This window comes from Lycium barbarum, chromosome 12 (assembly GCF_019175385.1).
Source record: "Lycium barbarum isolate Lr01 chromosome 12, ASM1917538v2, whole genome shotgun sequence".
Lineage (NCBI taxonomy): Eukaryota > Viridiplantae > Streptophyta > Magnoliopsida > Solanales > Solanaceae > Lycium > Lycium barbarum.
In genome coordinates, this window is record NC_083348.1 from 99,408,226 (window position 1) to 99,420,036 (window position 11,811).

General features: G+C 35.8%; 1 pseudogene; it reads right to left on the bottom strand.

The window, feature by feature from the left end:
• Positions 1 to 10,500: 10,500 nt before the first annotated feature.
• Positions 10,501 to 11,393, bottom strand: LOC132624724 (protein DA1-related 1-like; annotated as a pseudogene).
• Positions 11,394 to 11,811: the final 418 nt, after the last annotated feature.

The window sequence follows — 11,811 nt, forward strand, 5'->3', positions numbered from 1 at the left end:
CCAAGACAGAGTACTTGGAGTGCAAGTTCAGTGATATAGTACATGAGGCTGACGTGGAAGTGAAGCTTGGCACCCAGGTCATACAGAAGAAAGATAGTTTCAAGTATCTTGGGTCTATTATTCAAGGAAATGGGGAGATTGATGATGACGTCACACATCGTATTGGTGCAGAATGGATGAAATGGAGGCTTGCCTCCGGAGTGTTGTGTGACAAGAAGGTGCCACCGAAACTTAAAGGCAAGTTCTACAAAGTGGTGGTTAGACCAGCTATGTTGTATGGGGCGGAGTGTTGGCCAGTCAAGAAATCTCATGTTTAGAAGATGAAAGTGGCGGAAATGAGAATGCTGCGATGGATATGTGGGCACACTAGGAGTGATAGGATTAGGAATTAAGTCATTCGAGACAAGGTTGGAATAGCCTCAGTGGAAGATAAGATGCGGGAAACGAGGCTGAGATGGTTTGGGCATGTGATGCGGAGAGATGAAAATGCCCCAGTGCGGAGGTGCGAGAGGTTGGCCAGCGACGGTTTTAGAAGAGGTAGAGGTAGACCGAAGAAGTATTGGGGGGAAGTGATTAGACAGGACATGGCGCATTTCCTGCTTACGGAGGACATGACCTTAGATAGGAGGGTATGGAGGACTCATATTAGGGTAGAAGGATAGTAGGTAGTCACGTTTATCCTCCCTTAAGAGTAGTTATGTTGTTCTATAGTTTCTTGTCTCTTGATATCTGCGAGTTTCTGCGAGTATCTGTTGGTTTATAATGGCTTATTTATTTTCATTGTTGTCATTTTCATAGTTATTTATAGCAGTTAATTCTCCTTTTACCATGACTTTCTTGCTTTGTTATTCCTTGCTTTCATATTGTTTTCGATATGCTTGATAATATCTAACCTTTTGTCTTGTCTTTTTTTTTTTTCCTTCTCCTCTCTTGAGCCGAGGGTCTTTCAGAAACAGCCGCCCTACCTTTCAAGGTGGGGGTTAGGTCTGCATACACTCTACCCTCCCCAGACCCCACATAGTGGGATTATACTGGGCTTGTTGTTGTTGTTGTTGTTGTTGTTACTACATAACTAATGATCTATTTAATGATTGTATCTCAAAATCTCAATAGACTTTATCCAGCTCACTTACTACTCTGATAGAGATAAGACATTAATTTAAAGAATGCATTATATGTAATTTTTGTTAGAAATAATTTATTTTCAATTTCTAACCAAACAAGAGATGAATAGTTAGCTTATTTTTCTTGTAATTCTTGTGTTATTGAGTTTGATAAACATTTTATCTCTTGTGGTACATTAATGTGTGGACACTTTAAATTAATATCTCTTATGAACTGAATAATGTTAATCTGTCCCATAAGAGAATGTTTTTCAAGAATTAAATGAACTTATCCATGGCACTTGTGTCTAGGTCATTTTAATCTGAATAGGATTTCGAAGTTGGTCAAAGAATGAACTTTTAAGGTTCATTGAAAGTGGAGGCACTACCAACTTGTGAGTCCTATTTAGAAGGAAAAATGACTAAGAGACCTTTTTTTTTTCTTAAAGGAAATAAAGTTAATAATAAGTTAAGTCAATCCATTCTGATTTGTGTGGTGTAATGAACTTCAAGGCAAGAGGTGATTTTGAGTATCATGTGACATTCATAGAAGATTACTCATGATATGAATATATTTATTTGATGCTCTATAGGTTCGAATGCTTTAAAAATTCAAGGTATTTAAGGCGAAAATGAAAAGCGTCATGAAAAATTTATTAAGTCATTGTGATTTGATCGTAGTGGTGAGTGCCTCTTTGCAGAGTTCATTAGTTACTTATATGATAAAGGGATTGCATTTCAATTGTCTACACCAAGTATTCTACAATAGATTGGTGTGGAAGAGAAAAGAAATATGACTCTTATGAAGGTTTAATGATTGACTTATTCATATTTGCTTTTTCATTTTGGGATATGTCTTAGAAACTGCGAGTTACATATTTTATTTAATTCCTTCTAAGTTAGTACCTTTGATACCCATAGAACCGTGGATTGGATGTAAGCCAAATATGTAACATGTTCGGATATGAGATTTTCTAGCACATGTGTTCAAAGGGAAAACACATAAGTTGGGATCAAGAACGGATGTATGCATGTTTATTTGATATCCAAAGGGAACGAAAAGAGGTTTATTTACTGTCCTAAAAGAAAATAAGGTAATTGTTAATACAAATGCCAGATTTTTAGAAACGGACTATTTAATAAATCATGTTCCTAGAAGTAAACTAGTTTTATAGGAACTGTGCAAAGAAATAGCAAATGAGTCATCTAAAATTCAGAAGTTCCAAGAACATCTAACCGAAAAGTCAAGGTTGACGTTCCATTGCATTTAAGTAGTGGGAGAAACGTTAATAGACGTAAGGAAATTCACTACCTCTAAGTACTAGGAGTGATGTTGAGCAAATAACACTATATGAAGGCGTTAATATTTCAATATTGAAAGAAACATGCTTGATAGTGTGACTATAATAATAGTAGTACTTAGTCGTAGTGGGAGAATAATAACCAAGATCAGTTCGGTGTATACTCTTAGGAGAATTTCATGATAGGATTCCTGAAAAGAGATACATTTTTAGAGAGTTTCATGATAGGATCCCTGAAGATCTTAGTACAGAACCGGTCAGTTACGACGAAGCACTACTAGACGAAGTTGCATTAAAAAAACAACTTGGTAAGTTATTTTTTACAAAGAGCTTATTGGCTAGGACTCTTGGTAGTCGTGCAAAAGGAACACATGTGAAAGTTGTAAATGCATGGTTAAAAGTCTAAGTGGGAGATTGTTGGGGTATATACCATTAACCATGCGTTTAGACATGGTATATTCTAACACTTGTCATGGTTAAAAGTCTAAGTGGGAGATTGTTGGGATATATTATATTAACCATGTGTTTGGATATAGTATTTATTATAGAACAATTATTTATTCATTTTTTAATAAAGAGTTAAATAGATCATGTACTAGTATGGTTGTCCTTTACTTATATAGTAGATGATTTAGTGTATAGAGTTTAGCTTATACACGGAAGATTAAATCGTCGGTTCTTATAAGTATAAAATTTATATTCACAATCTAAGATGAAAATTGGACAAAGCCATCGGTATGATTGTAGCACAAGATAATATAATGTATCTTCATTATGGGAACGGTATAGTTCTGTCTTCTTATGCTAGTACATTTTGTATGTATTGAACGGACCAAGTAGAGATAAGTGTTTTTGTACTGAATATATAAAACAAATTCTTTAGTTCATTAAATGTACTTATACTCTTAATCTTGATATAATTATTATGATCAATGTAATTTGTTCATTATTAAAAGGTACGACTCAATTGAGGGTCTATGTATTCCTGGTAAATTGGATAATGACAAATTATATTTGTGAAATAATAATTAGTTGATAGAATCCATGTCTCGACTTTGAGATTGATGATACCCCTTTATGGATGCTTATAAGTCTCATGTGAAAACCCTGCAGGTGGATTTTGTATCCGTCACATGATGTAAGTTAAACAGAAATATAAAGAATTCAATTAGTCAATGAATTAAATTGTCAGTAATTTAATTTAATTGATTGGTATCTGTAATCTTAACATGGGGAATTAAATAAGTTTTAATGTATGATTTCGAAATTGAACTGAGGAGTGCAGTTACAATTTTTTAGTAGAATAATTCGTAATTTATTATGGTAGGATTAATTCAGATTTTTTTAATTAATTCCATAATAGGAAGCCTCGTTAATTAAATTTTGTGGTCCCTGTTGTTCCCGAATAATAAAGAATTAAATGGAATATTATTTCTTGGTAGAAAATAAAGACCCAACATGTTTTGGAAAAAGGTGGAAAACCCTAAACCTGTAGTTATAAAATAGGGGTCTTATTCCATAAGAAGGCAAAGGGTTTTTAGAAGTTTCTTCAACTTTTCCATAGAAATTTGCCCACACGAATTTCGCAAATACTGGTATTATTCGGATTACACAGCAGAAGACTGTGGAACTGAAGGATGAACACGTGGACAGCTTTTGCTCGTGCTTGAAGGTTCGATTTGCAGCCGTGGTCACGCTTCAAGAGATAAATATCGATTTTATGTTTGATTAAAATCTTGATTACGTGCTGTCTATATTACATGCAAGTTCGATCCTGGCTATTTGCTTCCGTTGTGTATGCCTGTATACCATCAATGACATGTTCTCGGTGTTTCAAGGTTCTTTTTTTCCTGAAAATGTTGTATTGAGGTGTTTTCCCCCTATTAAACTCTTTCGCATACTGAGATGAGTTAACTTCTACATATTGACGATGTAAATGTTGTTTACATTATCAAGTTAATTAAAAGATAATTACATGTAACAGTTAAATCCCACCAAGATTAGTAGAAGAAAGAATACGTCCCACACAAAGACTGGATTAGTCAGTGGTTCATCTGTTAGTGAAAGGAATAATACATTTTTGAGATAAGTCCCAATTTGATGAGAACCATTAAAAGGTTTTATGTTTAGTATTTGGGCCCTGTAGACTGTAATTATCAAGAAATACGGATGCCTTTCCTACCGTGTGAAATGTCAATGACACTACTTTAATTTAGTGGAATGAACTGTTTCTTTTTTGACTTTGATAAACTGAATTCAACCTCATATTTTCCCTAATAAGCACCAAACTTGGCTAGTGTAAATTCCTTATAACCATCAACATTTTATGAAAGTTTTAATTAAGATATCTAGATAGCACAAGTTTTCTTTTACAGTAACTTATGAATGTTATACATTCTCTTTAGCTGACAATTCGTTATAGTTGTTCATCTGAAAGAAAATCCACATCGTTTTGTGCTTCGATCAGAACTTTGGTACAATTAGTGATTACATGCCTGTATCTTGAAGAAGCACATTTTATGAGAATTTGTGGTTCTTGGGATGCTCGTGTTGATTACATATGATAGAGAAAGAGGGGGGGGGGGGGGGGGGGGGGGGTACTAAATAGTCTTAAGTACTTTAAGTACTCGCGCGTGGTTAGAAAATCTATTGTCAGAGTTACATCCGTCGCGGATGGACCTAAATCAATATAGCATCACATCAGTAATACCTAGGAGGTCTCCTTAGGCAAATTGCAAGTCCGACTAGAAACTCTCCATACATATATGCAGAGCTTCTACCACATTATTCTTCAAGTAGTGAGCAAATCCTATATCCTACTCATGCAGAAGGACCTCAAAACCCAATTCAGGACTCATAAAGCTTACTACAAGTTCAGTGAATTCTACATCAGTTGATGCTAATACAACAAAAATTCTCCATAATGAGCGAATCCAGTATCAGTTGATGCTAAAATAACAAAATTCTCCACAGTTATTTTATTCAAAATCCTGTCTTCCAACTTAAAAATATGATATGTGGGAAGTCAAAGAAAAAATATACTTAAACGTTCCAAAATTATGCATAAACGTTCCTTTCAAAATTCGTGTCGAGACTTGATAGATATGGCCTGGTACTATCTCTTATTCAGTTTAAATTTTTATGGCCATATAGACTTCATTGCCAAGTAAGATTGAATTTGAAAATATTTTTGGTCCATTTTCCTCACCGTTGTGAAATTTCGATTTGTTATGATAGCTCTAAAGACACTTTATTTTCGTTCTGTGTTGTTTTTTAACGGTTCCAACTTATTCAAATGTATAATCAATGATCTAAATAGTGATGATCCAGGAAACTTTCACATCATGAACATCTCGAAAATGAGTGTACACCGTGAAATTAAATATCTTTTACTGTTAGTTCAAAAAACGGGATGCTTGATTATTTTATGAAAGATAAATATTGAGAAAGCAAGGAACAAATGTTACAATCGGAAAGTATGTAGAAGATAAACTTAATCAAAGAGGAAGATTTTTGCAAGCATTTATTGAAGTACTTGAGATACGTGACAATGGCATATCTTCGTATTTATGTTAGAATATTCTTAATATTTTGGTTTTTATAAGAGTCTAATTTTCATTATTTTTCATATTCGGATATTATGAAGAAAAAAAATTAGGTCTTTTTATTTTTTTATATTAAGCCATCACCATTAGGTTGTGGGCCTAAGGTGTGGGGGGTTTGGCTTGGACCCCTACCATGTACTCCCTCCGTCCCAAAAAGATTGTCTTAGTTTGACTTGGCACGGAATTTAAGAAATAAGGAAAACTTTTGAAATGTGTGGTTCAAAACAAACCTTAAATATTTGCGTGGCTGTTAATCATCTCATAAAATTAAATTGTTTCTAAATATAAGAATGTGTCAATCTTTTTTGGACAAACTAATAAGGAAAGGAAGACAATATTTTTGGGACGGAGGGAGTAATAAATTACAATGACAAGAGGGGGACATGGTACCTTGACTCAAGTCTACAAAAAAGATTGTCAAACAATCTAGGAAAGGAATAGCCTATAAAATATCCTTTCCATCAACAAAAAGTGTCATTAGCTTACAAAGAAATTACATTTTTCATATCTTCTTCTAAAGGTGGGAGTATGCCACTTATCAAGTTGAAACAACCCCTTTGCCTCTCTAGGAAGGTTCTGAAGAGAGTGATATAAGGTCCTGGTTCTACTTGTGGATGTCATCTTTGCCAATAGGTCAGCAACTTGATTAGCTTCCCTTAAACAATGAGATATTTGATGAGTGGTGCTTGTGAGCATTCTTGAGGTATTATTGATGATATGTTTGAGCTTCACATTGCTTGTGCCTTTTTGGATGAGCATGTTAGTAACCTCACAGAATCAATTTAAATATGTAGGATATTGTGACCATTTTGAACACACCAGTCCACTCCATATTTAGCAGCAACAGCTTCAGCTTGGGCACTGTTATTGGCTTGTATTGGGACAGAAAATGCAACTATGGAATCCCCATTGTCATTCCTTACCGCCCCACCTATTCCAGCACTGTTGGCAGTTTTGATGAAGCTCCCATCTGTGTTGACTTTAATAGTACCATTAGCAGGTTTAGTCCAGTGAACTGGGATACATCTGATGACAGGCTTGAGTTTTTCAATCATGGTACATAAATTTTCCCAACTACCACCAGTGTCAACGGTAGGGAAAGCATTATGAAGCACAGCTTTGATGTTCCAAATACATTGAGTGACCATTCTATAATGATAAAATCTGTTGTTGTCCCCATATTTGTAAGTAGACCAAGATTTCCAAATTTCCCAACATATAATGATAGAAGTAGCTTGTAGAACCAGCTTGTGTACTCTATTGTTGGATTTCTTGTTCCACCATTCATTGAGAAGTCCCCTGATAGGAAGGTGATGGTGTGTCATTCCCAAGGGGTTTCCAATGGCCCTCTAAACATATTCAACAGCACCTCCCTCCACAAAAACATGTTGCAAAGTTTCAGTTCTTTGCACAAAACAGCAGATGCAGTCATTGTCATCTTGACAGCCAAACCTTGTTAACCCTTCATTGAAAAGTACTCTACCAAAGAAAATCCTCCAACACGTGAAGGACTGCTTAAAAGGAATTGATTTGTGTCATATATTAGAGATAGTTCCATATTTAGGTCTGTGTCTTCTAATCAACTCCCAAGCAGAGCCATTGGTGAAGTGACCATCCTGAGTAGCATTCCAGATGGCATAATCATCCTTGTTTTCCCATCCTAGTTCAATGGATAAAATGTGTAGAGCAATTTGGCTAGGAAAGGTATTATACAGATTCTGAGGGTCCCATCTGTTAAGAACCATAAAGTCTTTGACTTTTTTCTTAACATTGTTTCTGTTGATGTGATCTGGATAAAGATGTGCAAGAGGACCCAAATCACTCCAATTATCCCACCAAAAACTGCAATTCCCAGCATTAATTTTCCAAGTGATCAGATTTTCACATTTTCCCCTAGCCCACAAGAGATATTTCCAAGCTTGAGAATTGCCAGGGCACCATTTCTTTCCAACAGGATGCATTCTAGGTCTGAATTGCCACCATCTTTTAACAGTAAGAGTCTTAGAAATGTCATCCATGCATCTGATGCCAATTCCAGCTTCATTTTTGGGAAAACACAATTTTTCCCAAGAGGTCCAGTGGTATTTGTTCTTACCATTCACAGCACCCCAAAAGAAATTCACTGTATGTTTTTCAATAAGTTCCAAAGTACCTTTAGGAGGGTTAATGGCAGATAAAGTATATATGGGAAGGGATTGAATTACAGATTTAATAAGAACTTGTCTTCCACCACGAGAGAGCATATTACCTTGCCAAGCATTAAGTCTTAATAATTTTAGCAAGCATACCATCAAAATATGACAACCTTTTTCTACCAATATAGATTGGGCAACCAAGATAAGTAAATGGAAAACTTTTATCCAGAAAACTAGTTTTGAGTCTGATTCCATTTATCATATATGCACAAGTTTTCGGATCCATGAAGAAGAAACTTTTTGTCCTTATTTACCATCTAGCCAGAGATTAGTTCATATTTACTAATTTGGTTCATGACCAGCTTAATGGATTTGGAGTTGCCACTACTGAAAATGACAATGTCATCAGCATATGCCAGATGAGTAAGTTGAGGACGATTTTTATGCATGGAAAAAGGAATGAAATCAGGATTATGCATCAAGTTGTTAAGAGAGATGGACAAAACTTCAGCTGCAATTATGAAAAGGGAAGGGGAAATGGGATCACCTTGTTTAAGACCTTGAGAAGAAGTGAAAAATTACCTAGTTATGATTATAATTGTATGTGCTATTTGGTCCTACAAAAATAGTATAGAAGGTTTGTTTTGAATATCCGACTTGACGTGGAAACACTCAGCATGACTGAAAAATAAAACACAGGAGGGTTCCTATAAGCCGGATATCACCAAGTGTCGTCTTGAGACCATACTTGAACACTGCCTTATTACATTTTTTGAATCCATCCAACCAAATCCTTACACGCCTGAATTAAACCATGTATCTGGCGGAATTTCACCAGTGAATCTTCCAACTGGGTTAGTTTCCAGGAGTAATTCCACATCTTCAACACGTCGTAGGATTTAGTCTTGGAACGCTTGCGAACTAGCTCTTCACCTTTCATTAACAGTTTCTTGAACATGTCTATTTCTTCGTCTCGGTGGTCTAAGGCTTTGCTTAGCGTTTCAATGTCAGCGAATACTGGTTCGTTGTCAAGAAATGTCTGCTTCAAGCTGAGGAATTGAGAACGGAAAATGGACATGTTTATACCAACATCAAGAACTGTGTTGTATAGTATGTCAAAAACTGGACTCAGAGCACTCGCGTCCATTGCTACATACTCCGCAAAATGGCCTAATTCAGGGTGAACAATGTGTAGAGGTTAAGCATTAATAGTGGTGATCCTTTGTAAAAGAGATTGCAATTGGTCCGAAGTTTCGTCCTCAATAGTGGTTTACGCGAGTCAAGAATCTTGTTTTGTTCCTGCCTGCAATCTTGGCTGTTGTTTGGCAACAACGTATAATTATTTCCTCCATTCAATTTTAAATGATAGATATTTGATTGATAGAATTTAATAAAAGAAAATATTTTTGAAATTTTGAGATCTAAAGCTAGTTAGATATTTTTGCGGCTATGAATAGCTCATTAGGGGATCGTTTAGTTACCAGACTTAAGCTATTAATTTCGATATAAAATTTGAAATTATATTCATCATGTGTTTGGTTGTTAGAATAGGTAAAATCTATATAATTTTGCTATTTATTGTCTATTATTATTGTTGTCTTGTCACCTTCTCTTGAGCCGAGGGTCTATTGGAAACAACCTCCCTACCTCCCAAGGTAGGGGTAAGGTCTGCGTACACTTTACCCTCTCCAGACCCCACCTGATGGGTTATATTGGGTATGTTATTGTTGTTTAATTATTATTTATTACATTCAGGATCTTGGATTATAGTTCTGAAATTATAATCCCAAGATATTTTTGTTGTTGACCAAACAACTCATAATCTTTGTTCTTGAATGTAAAGTTGAGACTAGTTGTGGCCTCTGTAATGTTCATTTAGTTCCTCTTCCCTTCCTTTTCTCTTTTCTTTTTTCTCAATTTTAATTCTTGATGGGCGGACTCAACACAATATACAACATCAATTTTTCTTTTTTAATTCCCCTCCCCTTTGATCCCCCTTTGTTAAGAGCTATTGCTCCTTTGGTGACTCGAACACACAACCCTGAAGTTATAGCTAGGGGTGCTGACAATCTGAGCAACCCCCTCTTGTCACATCAATTATTTCAGTTGCAAGAAAAATGCAGACCTTACCCCCTCTCTATCCCTTTGCTCAATCCAATGAATTTAGTGATTCATTAAAGTTAAATTACGATGATAGTTAACTGAATGCGATCCACCGCTTTTAATCTAATTTAGATCAAGCTATGTGAGACTCACACTGTGGAAGTAAGCTGAAGAAGCCACTCACCTAAAAATATTTTCTGAATAGATGAAAAATAAGAGAATACCACCATATAATTGCAGGAGCAGGAAAGTACGATACAATTGTTGCTGTTGCATACATACATGGAGTCATTTAGGTCAACACGATCAATCTCCCCCTTCTCAATGAAAAAAATATGAAGCACCACTGGGGCACGGGAAGAAAGGTATATACTTGGGCATCACTTTGTAATGGGTTTCCTTTATATGAACAAGTATACAAACTTGAAGTAGACATGCGTGATATTAAACGTATCTGCATCGTATTGCTGCATTTACTCTTTACCATTTCATTATTGTGTTATGATTATAATTGTATGTGCCATTTTGTCCTACAAAAACTAGTATAGAAGGTTTGTTTTGAATATCCCAGTTGATGTGGGAACACTCAGCAACACGGGAAGGTTCCTGTAAGCCGCATATGATCAAGTGTCGTCTTGAGATCATACTTGAGCACTGCCTTATTACCTTCTCTGAATCCATCCCCATAAGCTGCTGAGGTATCTGATTCAATCCAGTGCTTGAAAAAATCACCCAGTTTCTTCTCAAAGTCTGATCGATTCCCTTTGATGAAGAGGACGATGAGGATGCAGAGGAAGATGTAGAAGTTGAACTACTACCAGAACCAGCTATAATTTCAGAGTCCAACCACATGTGAGCTAATACTTGGCATATACTTCAACTTCTGGACTTAAAACTCGGATAACCTATAATCATTTCAATGAAAACTTATCATCAGAAAGAGAAAAGGATATCATATATAAGTGTTTTTGGAATAAAGATCCACCTTTAAGCCTCAGCCATGCATGCATCATTTCATGAGCCAAAATTGAACCAGTCAACAACCTGGAGAAGTCCGAGCTATAAGTATTTGTCTCCTGATAGAGTGAGTAAAATTTTCTTTCTGATGTGACTAGGTACGATATTTTAGACCATTATATTAAGCATGATGAAAGTGTGACATTTATTACCTAGGAAGACCCTACAAGATTAGAATAGATGTCGCTTCACATTGTCGAATTATCCTGTAAGGCTCTGTAAACACATCCAAAATCCGATAACCACCAATCCTTGGCCGCCTTGAAATCTGACATGTTTGTTTGGATAAAGATAAAATTTTCAATTTGAACAGTATATGACCATTAAGGAAAGTGCAGAAGAAGGGAAGATTCATACAGTGCTAATGGTCTGTTCTTTAGACAGGGAGAGTCCTCGAGTCTCAGGCATGTGATGATGACCCTACCAAGACAAACAAATGAAAGTTGGAAGTTAAGTAACAGATTTCTCGGCCTGTGATTGTATAGTGTCTTAGAAATGGCAAATTCTGAGCATAAGTCTCATATGCTTTTCTCATTCCATCGCTTCA